This window comes from Myxine glutinosa, chromosome 2, assembly GCF_964187855.1.
Source record: "Myxine glutinosa chromosome 2, kmMyxGlut1.1, whole genome shotgun sequence".
In the NCBI taxonomy this organism is placed as follows: Eukaryota; Metazoa; Chordata; class Myxini; order Myxiniformes; family Myxinidae; genus Myxine; species Myxine glutinosa.
This window is the reverse complement of record NC_136262.1, coordinates 19,023,724-19,037,053: the sequence shown is the minus strand read 5'-3', so window position 1 is coordinate 19,037,053 and position 13,330 is coordinate 19,023,724. Positions and strand designations below refer to the sequence as shown.

General features: G+C 45.8%; 1 long non-coding RNA gene across 1 annotated transcript in view; it reads right to left on the bottom strand.

The window, feature by feature from the left end:
- LOC144890871 (uncharacterized) overlaps positions 1-13,330 on the bottom strand; it is a 30,300-nt gene extending 16,970 nt beyond the window's left edge. The window contains exons 1-2 of the long non-coding RNA XR_013622545.1: positions 13,176-13,330; positions 8,480-8,617 (exon numbers count right to left, since the gene is read on the bottom strand). This is a non-coding gene — a long non-coding RNA (uncharacterized LOC144890871). The remainder of the gene's footprint in view (positions 1-8,479; positions 8,618-13,175) is intronic.

Here is a 13,330-nt window from a genome sequence, read left to right as displayed (position 1 = left end):
ATTGGTGCCAGGAGTGGGATTCGGACCTGGGACTAAATTAATTTAGCCCAAATTTTGGAACACCAATTGTACAATTGGCAGTAACAATTGGTGTCGGGAGCAGGAACGGACCCGAAGCGCGCTTAACGCGCTCAAAATTACGAGCAACTGAAATTTGTTTTGTTTTACAAAACCCGAATTTTGAAATCGCGCCATGGCTGGTCAAGGCGACGGGATGCCGGTGGGAGAGATAGACAGGGTAGAATCGACCCAGGACGTCGGGGAAATGTATGTGGAGGAAAGGGAGGAGGAGAAAAATGGCAATGTGGTTGAGGAGGTTTCAGGCGCACAAAATGGCACCATCGCGCACGTGGTTGAAGCGGTACCAAATTTTGCCGCGCCCGTGACCGTAGCAGCGGCCGCTGCACCAATGAACTGGGGCCTATTCATGCAGCAGATGCAGGCCTTCATGGTCAAGGCAGATGAGGAGAGGGAAGAGAACAGGGGGATGAGAAACCAAATGAAAGGGATGGAAAGCAGAATGAGGGACGAAGCGAGGGCTGATAGTGAGCGATTGGGAAACCAAATTGAAGCAATAACGAACGAAATGAGGGCCGATAATGAGGGACTGGCGAGGGACAGAGTCGAATATAAGGTAAGGGAAGCGGAGAGGGACAGAGACTGCAGGTTGGGCGAAAGGGTCCCAGGGGTGCACGAGGAGGTAACGCGGGTCGAGAAGCGCTGGTTGAGCGAAGCGGAGAAAAGCGTGGGTACAATGACGGGGGTAGAAATCGCGACACGGGGTTTGGAAAAGCCGGCGACCGATGAGGTAGAGGGAATTTTATTAAAGCCAACGGTCGTCGAGGTGAGTAAAGAAAAAGTGGAAGTGGGCATTGAAATTGAAGAGACCAGGGACTTAGAAAACCACTCGCGGCGGGAGGAAAAGATGGAATATATACAAAGTCCCTGCTCAAATCATGATGATGTACTTGCTAATCCAAATGGAAGTTTGCAGGTGCGTGAGGAGAAAAGGCTCCCCCAGGTGAGTCGTGCTGTATATTGTGCGGGTAGATTTTGTAGAAGGATGTTTGGCGACAAAAGAATTGTCGCGCGATTGGGGTCAATATGGCACCCGGGCGTTGGTGAAGGGTCCCGTGTGAGTGGAAATGGCACGCGTGTGAAAAAAAAGTGTGCGTCAAGGGGTGAGCGTGTTATGAAGCGCGAGTGTGATACCGAGTGCGAGCGAGAATGCACGTCGGGGTGTACGGAGTGCGACACGAGGAGTGAGTTGGTGGTGGAGCGGGTGCGAGGATGCACGTATGGGATGAATGGCGAGGGTGTGCGAGAAAGCACACCTGAGTTGGTAGTAGCGCGAGTGCGAGGGAGCACATCGGAGCGCGGTAGTGGGTGGATGCAAGAGTGCACGCCCATGGTGAGTGTTACAGAGGACGTAACGGAGGAGAGGTGTGGACCAAAGTGTGCGAACGGCGAGTGGGTGCGAGAGTGTGCGCGAGAGGTGTGGTGTGTAACAGGGAGTGCGTTGGTGGAATGTACGGACGGCGTTGGAACGCCGGGTTTTGTGAGGGTCAAAAGGGTCGCGTGTGCGTGTGGGCATGCGAGTAAAGCATCGACATTGGACGGGTTAGCGTTTAGGGCGACGGATAGCCGATGCGAGCACTCGGGGCGCGGTGCACTTTGTTGGATGCCAGGCCCGGCGCGGATCGATGCTGCGTCGCTTCCCTTCGAAGCGTCGTTGCCGATTCGGGCTTGGCCCCGCCCTGCACGGTCGAGTCCGGGCCTTGTCGGGCGAGGCGACCGGTCCGGTTCAAGGGCGAGTGGGAGGAAGCGGCCCGGTGCCCCCTCGCGGGGACGGGGTTCCGACCGGGGGAGATTGAGCCATCGGGCCCGGGACCGCAAGGTACCGCGCCGAGATGGTGCGTGGAATCTCGGCCCGACCAAACCACCTCCCTTGAACCGAAAGCCGGACGGATTCAACCTGCAGGCGACCAAACCACCCGAATTCATTGCTCGGCTTTGCGAAGCCGAGTTTTAATGATGTGACGACGCACCGAGGCTCAGATAAAGCGGACTGTGATGATGATGATGAGGACAGTGTTTTGGCCCCGAAATTAGAAAAACAAAATTTGATGATTGGCAGTAATGATTGGCAGACGATTGGGAGATTGGCAAATTTTTGATTTGTTGAATTTGGACGAGCAAAATTGGTAGTGAGAGATACCCGATGTGATGGGATGGCAACTCTGCCATCTCTCACATGCGGGGGCAAAGGAGCACTAGTCTTATGGGGTTTATGGCAGTGAAAACTAGCCCGGGAGGGTTTGGATAAAGTGTAGGGATGTAGAGAAGATGACCTTAGGTAACGTTAAGGTTAGGTAGTGACTGATACCTGTAGTGGGGACGCAGGTAGATTAGAGTGGATGATAATGACGTGGTATGTGCTTAGTTTAAAGGGAAGACGGGGAGCACTAAGTTAGCAGGGCAACAGGTAGATTAGATGATGCCGTGTGAGTGCTGGAGGTGTATAGAAGTGTATTGTGAAAAGTGTATAAGGAACAGGTGTGATTGCACAGGTGTGCAACTGAACAGGTGGATGGAGCAGTGTGTGAGGGAGTGATGGTGATGTGTGTTGTGTTGACCAAATGGTCCAGGAAGGAAGGAGGGTGCAGGTGGCACCAGGTGTGATTGCACAGGTGTGCAACGACAGGTGTATGAAAAACAGGTGTAGGGAATAAATGGTATGGAGTATTGGAATGGATGGTCGTGGGGTGAGTATGGTGAAAACTATGGAGTGGAGTGGATGGTGCGAAGGTGTGAATGGGGGAAGGATGGACCCCCATCACGAATACCCGGGGAGGGTTGTGTAAGTGTTAGGTAGAGGGTATAGGTAAATTGTGGTTGGATATTGGCATTTGTGGTGCGGGTGGAAGAATGGTGATTGGATGGGTGCATTAGTGTTGTGGAAATGGCTGGGCATGTAGCCTGTTAGTGTGTGTAGTTGGTTTGGGCACTCCACCACTGTGAGGATGTCGGCCAGGTGAGGCCGCAGGTGGGCTCTGGGAGCCGGGAGAGTTGTTGTGGATGGGGCCCGAGGATCCGGAGGACGGACCCGGGTAGCCCAGTGCCAGAGGGCACCGAGGGGTGACAGAGCCAGGAGGGGCCTTCCCCAGTTAGATAGGTTAGGGTGAGGAGCTAGGTAAGCTCGGGTGGCAACTGCAGTGGTGGAGGTGTGCAGGTGGGTAGACCTGCTGGGAGAGCTACACGCCCCAGTCCTGAAATTGTGCAAGGGCACAGGGAGATGAATCGGGGGAGTGAGACCCCAAATTGAGAAGCACCACAGTTTGGTCAATGGGAATTGGTTTTTAAAACCACATAGAGTAAGATTGCCAATGGTTTTGCAGGGAAAGACCCCGGGTAGTGCAAAGTGTGTTAATGTCATTTAGAGGATAGTTAGGATTGAAGTCTCCTCGCACCATCTACATCCACTCACCTGAGGTGACGTAACTCCACACCATGCCAGGTTGTTTTGATTATTTTTTATTGTGCAAATGTTTGGATTGTGAGATGCATCATGACGTGGGTGTGACATTGTGCTTGATGTTCCATCTCTTCCTCCTTATGAGGATTGATGATGAATTGGGTGATGGCAAATTTTGGCTAGAGGGATTGTGGAGACGAATTTGGTATAGGGGGAAGATGTGACTGTAGCGACGGATTTGTAAATGTGTAGATTTTGTACATATGGGGTAAGGGCAAGGGTAGTGTAGGTGACAGGGGGGGTGACGTACGGTAGGGACGAGCTCTCACTTCGCTCTCCGTACGCACTTCACCTTGCATTGCCTTGTTTGATGTGTACCCTTGTGACCTTACCCCTCGCTCATCTGTCTCTCCCCCCCCTTTGTCTCCCACATGAGGACCTGTGCGCCACTGGGCGCCGAGGGGAGCGTGCGTGAGTCCGCCATTGTGCGCCCGGAACTCCCAGAACCAGCTGTCTGCATCGATGCACCACATTATGGACCACATGTCTGTGGCCGAGCACCACTTATGGACCCCATGGGTTGGGGCATGGCCCCTCTGCTGGAACCGGCCATGAAGGCCAGAAATCTTGCTGGCGGACCTTGGCCACAGGGCACCGATGCCCCACAGGTGAACCACACTAGTCGGCCCCTGTGGGCCATAAATAAATAAAAATGGACACGTTGGGTGCATTTCATTTTATTTCCACCAATAGGCCGCCAGTAAGAAAATGAAAGAAAGATAACATCAGGAAGAGAGTAGTAGCCAGCAGAGGGAGCCGAAGAGCAAGAGACCACCTGCAGGGTTAGGGGTTGTTGTTTTTATTTTTATTCATTGACAGTGATGACTGTGCACCGATTGGTGCTTGAGGGTGTGTTGGTGCATTTTGGGTGCTTTCATGGTGCATTGATGCAGACTGTCTCTCCCTCCCCCCCCCCCCCCCAAAAGAACAATCACAGGTCCTGGGTTAGTTTTGTAAATAAAAGCAGAGTCATTGTAAATAATGCTCCCCACCGTCAGTGTATAGTTTGAAGACCATTCCGCAATTCGGTTAGCTGTGGGCGTGAGTCTGTTAGGTAGGGTGCAATGGAGCAGCGGGACATATTTATTTATGTTTTAAAACTATCGCACTCAGGGTCAGGTTAAAAGTAGAGGGAACTACACCTACGTGCCACACTAAAAGCTAAAGTAATCGGCCCGGGCCGTGCCTAAGAGGAGGAGGGTGCAGTGTTGCGGATACGAGGATTGTGTTTTTTTATTGTGTTGTATTGTATAGTAAATTGTTGTAAATATCACCCTCTGTAAAATGTAATGATTCCTTGTAAATACCTCCGTAGTGTAAAGGTCAAAGGGCGTCCCATAATTAGTCCATAAAGCATACACGTCAGCCAATCATAGAATACCCCTGTTCGATAGTTATATCTTTATTATGTGTATTAGGGTAAGGCCTTGTCTCCCATTAAGATGACACTCCATTGCACCAAGTGAAATAGATAGATTCCCTTCATTCTTCATTTCCATTCCCAAAACCTCCATTTCCCCTTTCGTCATTGCCAAGCCTCGATTGCCAATTACATCCCCTCCAAAACCACCATTGAACATGTGCTCGGGTCGGGGAAGACGGGCGTGCCCGCCCGTCGTCATCAAGGGCGGAGCCAGCGGGTCACGCAACCAACCAGGGCCGAGGTGAGCACACCGATGGGCGTGTCCTGAAGGCTGGCGGCTTGATCGCCGGAGGCGTTATAAAGGCGCGCGCGCAAGAAGCAAGGGAGTTGTCGGTGGTGAGGAGTGATTGGACCAAGAGAGAGAAAGAGTGGTTGGACCAAGAAAGAGAAAGAGTGGTTAGACCAAGAGAGAAAGAGTGGTTGGACAGGGAGACGTGCAAGAGTGTTGTTGAGTTGAGGGTTTGGACCAGACGAGTCAGACGAGTCCTGGCAAAGCACGCGACGTCCACAGCCGCAGCAGAAGCGGCAGCAACCGCAGCTTGGGGCCTGAACGGCGGTTTTGAGCAGGGTCGCGAAGGAACGGCGGCTGCTAACCGCGCCGATCGTGCTGCAGGACCCCCTTGGACCTTCCTCTCCCTCCAGCCGTCCACCTCCTGCCTTTCCATCCTTTTGTGTACGTGAGTTTGTTCTGTTTGTTTTGTCCCTGGGGATTTAATTAAGCTTGTATAAGGAATTTGCACTGTGTCTCTAATTCTTCTGTATATTATTTTATTATCTTTCCTTCTTCCTTGGTTATTTTGAGCCTGTATATAGTAGGAATAAATTTAGTAGTATTTCCACTCTTTTCGCCTTCTTCTTCTTCTTCACATCTGTGTCGCTATTGTCTTTTCCATATGGAATAGCTGTGGCGCGATCCGGCCAACGTTCGGTAATTGGGTTAATCGGGGTAACTGTTAGGCCGCGGTGCCATCCGCTCGGCAAACCAACATCCTTATCCGCGGACCGTAACAATATATATACATACATACATATATATATATATATATATATATATATATATATATATATATATATATATATATATATGTATATATATACAGACTTGGCATTTAATATGGAATATTTTTTTTGTGGGGGTGAACTTACTTTTCAAGATGTCTTAGAACTAAAAGTTCATTGGAATTATGTTAAAATTCTTCTAGATTTTGTTAGTGACCTTTAAAAGAAACAAAAACCACATTTGACATTTCGAAACAAATAAATTGATCCTTGAAAGTGATGTAAACTGATATCGAACTCAATTCATGGGCATTACTGTGTTAAACTTCTGTACGTTTTCCAGAAGTATCTCTTTATTTTGCACATTAGCCAAAAACGTTTTTAACAAAAACCAAAGTTAAATTACGACTGGGATTACAGACAGTAAAATTACAGTTCAGTACTTCGTGTAACCCCAACGAGCATTCAGGAGAGCACGCACACGTTGAGGCATGCTGTTCACGAGATTTGCCAAGGTTTGGACAGGAATCGCTCGTCATGCAGTGACAATAGCGTGCTGCAATTCATGCACAGAGGTCGGCTGCTGGTCCAGGTGGTCGATTTGACGTGTTAATACTGCCCACAAGTTCTCTATCGGATTCATATCCGGGGACATGGCAGGCCACTCCATATGCTCTCCACCACGGTCAGCAAGAAAGTGTTGGATCATGCGAGCACGATGAGGCCGTGCATTGTCATCTTGGAAGACAAAGTTTCCTCGAAAGGCTGCACGAGCAAATGGAAGCAATGTTTCTTCCAGAATGGCCCTGTACTTGAACTGGTTCAGGTTTCCATTCAGAAAAACCAGGTCAGTTTTGCCCCCTGCATGAAAAGCAGCCCAAACGGTCACCCCACCACCTCCAATTTGGACTCTTGGCCCGATACAATCTTTGTTGTAGGCTTCATGCACTTGTCTGTGCACTCGGACGTGGCTATCTTGACGATAGACCAGAAATCTAGACTCGTCACTGAAGATCACATGATTCCAGTGACCTGGCTGCCATTGACGGTGCTCTCTGACCCACTGCAATCGGCGCTGGCGGTGTTGTCTGGTCAGGCGTGGCTTTCTCAAGGGACGCCTGGCACGATAGCCTGCTTCAACCAGTCGTTGGTTGACTAGCCTTCTGGATACAGGCACATTTGTCAGTTGCTGCCACTCAGCCCTAAGCCGATTAGCTGACTTGGTACGGCCATTGCGGACTAACCGGTGCAGCTGGCGATCATCCCTCCTTGTGGTTCTGCGGGGACGTCCTGGCCTCGGTATTGGAGTAGGGACACCCCTCTGAGCATTTCGTTTCAGGATCTTTGACACCTGACCTTGAGTGATGCCACACTGCCGAGCAATAGCACTCTGTTTCATGCCGTAATTTCGTAAAGCCACCACTCCATGACAAACAGCATTGTCGAGTTGACGGACCATCTCCAGAGGAAGCGGCAATAACTTTTGGAGACGTGCAGTAGTTGTTTTCCACTAATACAGAACGCAACAACCCTTGTATACCCGACTGTGAATCCAATCATCAAATGCACCTGTCCGTACATTTTGCCACGCCACCTGTGATATAATCCTGTTGTTGACTTCTTGCTGCGACAGACAATCAGTGACATGGTTCTTTTAACAAATAAATCACCAAAGTGTAAAAGAAACTCACCAGATTGATATACTGAGTTAAAGTAAACCCAAGTCAAGGAAAAAAAAATATTTCATATTAAATGCCAAGTCTGTATATATACAGTATATAGAGTATTCTGGAGAAGTTTCATGTCCAATATGTTTCATGTCTCGCATGTCTCATATGTCTCATGTCCATGGCAATGGACAATACCCAAGTGCTCGCATCGGTGATTTTGAAAGGTACGCATCCTAAAGGTCTTGCATTGCACAAATATAGAGCACGACCTCGAATACCACAATAAGAGCTGGCAGAGCCAGCTTAATGTCTTCTCCAAAAGATTGTGTGATTCATTTTGTTGGAACATAAGTTGTCCGTCAGACCAGAATGAGCTTGCACACAGAAACCATACCTCCACCAGTCAAACTCAAAATATATAGTTTTCAGACAAGATAACTAAACTGTTACTTCTTTCTGTGAATTGACAGTTTGTCTTTGTTTTTTACTTGGGCTGGAGCAGGGGGGTGGGGGGGGTTGTTAGTGGAGTAAAGTGATCTGGACATCCCCCTTGGCCACAGTAAAGAGTGTAATGTTGAAAAATAGACCTTCTGTCTGACACTCATTTTAATTCAGAGATTTCTGCAATTTGACAGGCAACGTGGGACCCCCTCCCAGACCCCCACCTCTACTCCCCTTCTACCATTGGAGAAATACTCATTGTGCCTCAAGGCTAGAGTACGTTTTTGATATTTCTTTTTGCTTCTGTTCCATTTACATTCAAGGTAAACTAAGGCGATTTGGTGCATGTGTTGTCAGTAATCCATCCTTCCTCTCGCAAATCAAAAAATTGACACTGTACCATTAATGTACCTTGCATGGCATATGGTGCAGCCGATGTCGTGCAGGCAGTGCGGCGGGGCAGCAGCATTTCAACCAGCTGGTGGTCTCAGACATCCCGATCCAACTACTGATGCAGCTGTCAAGTTCTCCCCATGATGGTGCAGCTGTCTGTATAGTGAATGTGCAAATGTAAAGGACCAGTACACGATACAATGCTGAAACATAACTATAAAATGTCAACGTAAAGAAACTCTTCAGGGGAACCATTGCAAAGCAAAATAATAGCAAGCAAACAAGATGTAATATGCACGCTATTATGCAAATTTTCACACACAAAAATATACAATGACATAAAAACATAAACAGACTTGGCATTTAATATGGAATATTTTTGTGCGGGGGTGAACTTGCTTTTCAAGATGTCTTAGAACCAAAACTTCATTGGAATTACGTTGAAATTATTCTAGATTTTGTTAATGTGACCTTTAAAAGAAACAAAAACCACATTTGACATTTCGAAACAAATAAATTGATCCTTGAAAGTGATGTAAACTGATATCGAACTCAATTAATGGACAGTACTGTTAAACTTCTGTACGTTTTCCAGAAGTATCTCTTTATTTTGCACATTAGCCAAAATTTTTTTTAACAAAAACAAAAGTTAAATTACGACTGGGATTACGGACAGGAAAATTACAGTTCAGTACTTCGTGTAACCCCCACGAGCATTCAGGAGAGCACGTACACTTTGAGGCATGCTGTTCACGAGATTTGCCAAGGTTTGGACAGGAATCGCTTGCCATGCAGTGACAATAGCCTGCTGCAATTCACACATAGAGGTCGGCTGCTGGTCCAAGTGGTCGATTTGACGCGTTAATTCTGCCCACAAGTTCTCTATCGGATTCATATCCGGGGACATGGCAGGCCACTCCATATGCTCTACACCACGGTCAGCAAGAAAGTGTTGGATCATGCGAGCACAATGAGGCCGTGCATTGTCATCTTGGAAGACAAAGTTTCCTCTAAAGGCTGCACGAGCAAATGGAAGCAATGTTTCTTCCAGAATGGCCCTGTACTTGAACTGGTTCAGGTTTCCATTCAGAACAACCAGGTCAGTTTTGCCCCCTGCATGAAAAGCAGCCAAAACGGTCACCCCACCACCTCCAGCTTGGACTCTTGGCACTATACAATCTTTGTTGTAGGCTTCATGCACTTGTCTGCGCACTCGGACGCGGCCACCTTGACGATAGACCAGAAATCTAGACTCGTCACTGAAGATCACGTGATTCCAGTGTCCTGGCTGCCATTGACGGTGCTCTCTGGCCCACTGAAATTGGCGCTGGCGGTGTTGTCTGGTCAGGCATGGCTTTCTCAGGGGACGCCTGGCACGATAGCCTGCTTGAACCAGTCGTTGGTTGACTAGCCTTCTGGATACAGGCACATTTGCCAGTTGCTGCCACTCAGCCCTAAGCCGATTAGCTGACTTGGTACGGCCATTGCGGACTAACCGGTGCAGCTGGCGATCATCCCTCCTTGTGGTTCTGTGGGGACGTCCTGGCCTCGGTATTGGAGTAGGGACACCCCTCTGAGCATTTAGTTTCAGGATCTTTGACACCCGACCTTGAGTGATGCCATACTGCCGAGCAATAGCACGCTGTTTCATGCCGTAATTTCGTAAAGCCACCACTCCATGTAGACCGCAATGCAATGAGCAGAAAGAGCTCTATTTCTTGACTTTTGCAACCACCATCTGGCAACTACTTGAAATTTTGTAGAAAGATGAGGAAAAATACATTGAATAAACACACAAAGTCGTCAAGGATAAAACTTGCACATTATTTAGTAATAGTAATTTAAAATTTCACAACTTCTGTTTGTCGCCCTCTTGAGTCCTGTTGGGGGATTGTATAATAAGGATTATTACTGACTGACTTCCAACGGAATCCTCTCCGCGAGTACGTGATATACGAATTTGGTATGAAATCTTGAAGACTCAATTTATTTTCTATGATCCAGGAACACATTTGAGTTTACATCCTACCCAAAGGATGCTTGGATAACTATGATTTACTGTATTTTCTTTTCTATAATCACTGGTGGATTCTTTGAATGAATAATGGCAAATAGAGCTCCCATCCATGGCATATATGTGCTATTACTCGTCAAAGAAATGTTACATGTGGGTGTTTTTTTATGCAAATTAATTTACCCTGTTTGGTTTACATCCTATCTGAAGGATGCATTGACAACTATGATTTAGTGGCTTTTTTTGGTCTAGAACCACCAGCGGATTAAAAAAAAAAGAATAATGGCACTAACAAAATACAACACCAATCCATAGCATATTTTGTATATTACAGCTTGCTAACTATCCAAGAGATGCTCCATGTATTATTTCATTTAATATTCAATTACTTTCTTTATTTTTTGTCAAAACCAGTTTGAATATTCTGTGACATGGTCATTTTTTTCTCCCTCCCCCCCCCCCCCCCCCCCTCTCTCTTGTCTATTATCTGCTACATTTTATATGTTCTGCTTGAAATGAATTTTCTCTCTTCTCTGACATCGGGTTCATCAACAATTCCATTCATCTATTCCACTTCATCAAATCTACTCTTCACATCTTGTAAAATCACTGAATTTCTAATTTCCTTTCCTCTCGCAACATACTCCATTACAACAATGAACAAACTTTCCATTTCCCTTTGTCTCATTCAATTTGTTGTGAAATAACAGCTAATTAATTTAAATGCACATTCTTTTTCATTAATAAATGTTTTATTTGTGAACATGACACATGCAAACCAAGCCTCTTCATTTATTTCTGTTGTTGTTTTACTCTCTTATTTGAAATTGATGAACTGTCAAAGACGAGACAAAAAGCTTTAAAAGCTTTTTAAGTGCCAATATGTATCAAAACAAAACTGAAACGTTTCGGAGGCAATGTCCATCATACCATAAACCACATCCAATACTAGAATGTATCTCCAGATAAAACAATGTTATTTTGTGTCAAAGAAGAATAGAAATTAAGACAACAAAATTTCATAACCAAACACAGTTCAATCATTAAATTACATGTATATGGTAATTGTGCACCATATGACATGTACACATTAATATGTTTAGTTGACAAGATAAACATTGAATATTTCATAATTTCATGGATTATGGATGCTGTTACACATACCTAACCATCTTTGTCCTGTTTCAGAATTACTTATCAATAACAAATATAAATATGCCCTTGGCCAATCACTAGCAAGCATTTTGGTGAGTTGTAACAATTGTCGGAACAAATTAAAACAACTTCTTATGAAATGAGACACTTGATTAAACTTTATGTAGTAGTTGTTGAAAATTAGATTGAGATTTATAGTGAAATCACTACAGGGATGTACATTATATAGTGGAGATATGATACTCATCCCCACATAACATCTTCCACAAATATGACCAAATGAAGATCATATATTCACAAAGTGTTTGTCATTCTACTGTTCATAAATTCATGCTTTCTGATATATCTTGCGCTCTGACAAGTACACTGGCCTTTACATTATCTAGCAAAATGTACGCATCTAGCAATTGATAAAGAGCATCAAAGGATCACCATGCATGTCTGTAGGCAATCTACAGATTGCCTATTTCCCCAATCTTTTCCCGAATATACAAATATGTATATTCGTATTTGTTTGATCTCGCAGAAATTGTCTTATTGGAAACGTGTCTTGCATTTGCCAGGATAGCAAAGAATGTAATGCTAGTATGCCTAAGAAAGCAGCTGTTTATTTTATCTGTAGGCATACAAAAAGAGTGTGCAGACTGCTTTGGGGAACACAGTCGCGAATTCTATTGAGCATAGCCAACTTAGAAGAAACAGTTTTCTTTACGTATTGAAACATGCGGGGTCCATGATTAGATCTAATTCTTATCTGTATCGGTAGTGTAGGTTTCTGTACAATCCAGCAAGGTTATCATGACCTGAGTTGTACCTGTGTACAGTGACTTGTGCTTGTGTGCAAATTGCTGATGTTGTGCCAAATTAGTCATAAATATAAAGCTTCGTTCAACTGGGATACATTTTATTTATCCAGCTCTCATATTGCTTCCACATTTGATGAGTATTTGACACATGTTATGTCCTTCCGGCAGGACATTTCATCCACAATTTCCGCTCCTCATCAGGACGGTGAACAGGCTTTGATGAGTAACAGAATAGAATAGAAAAGAATAGAATAGAATAGACTTGTGGACCGTGGGCGGTGTAATTGTCAACTGAATTTGATTGAATTTTTTACTTTCAATCAGGATTTAGTGTTCGCACTGTTCTCGTGTTGATCTGATGATCATCGATCATGAGCAGAGAAGATAACACAGGTTGACAACGCTGATACTGATAGTGATACGTGATAGACCTTGATGAGTGTTACGTTGGTAACAAATCTTGCTGCCTTCTTTCTACTCAGCCACTGCTGGCCACTCTTTGTACTCAAAGCCGAGTCAGATCATACAGAAAGTATCCTGGCCTGACTCGAACCGAAGTTGAGCCTGGCTGGACTTGACAAGAGGAGGGTCGAGACTAGCTCCGACGGTCGGCGACCGACTATAGACCCCTAATTTATTTGTTTTAAAATACAAATTAGACCTAATAAACCATGACATTATACAACGAAATTGACTCTACCAAAATACACAATCTAAAACACTGTTTACGAAGGCCTACCGTGTGGAATGTCCACTTTCAACTTCACTTGATCCTGACCCATGGCGTGATTTAATGCGAGCACCATCCCGGTCGAATTCCAGACTTTCTGCATTCACAGCAATCGCACTTTCCGGGCTCCCATCCAACTCTTTCCACAGCTCGGCACATTCTTT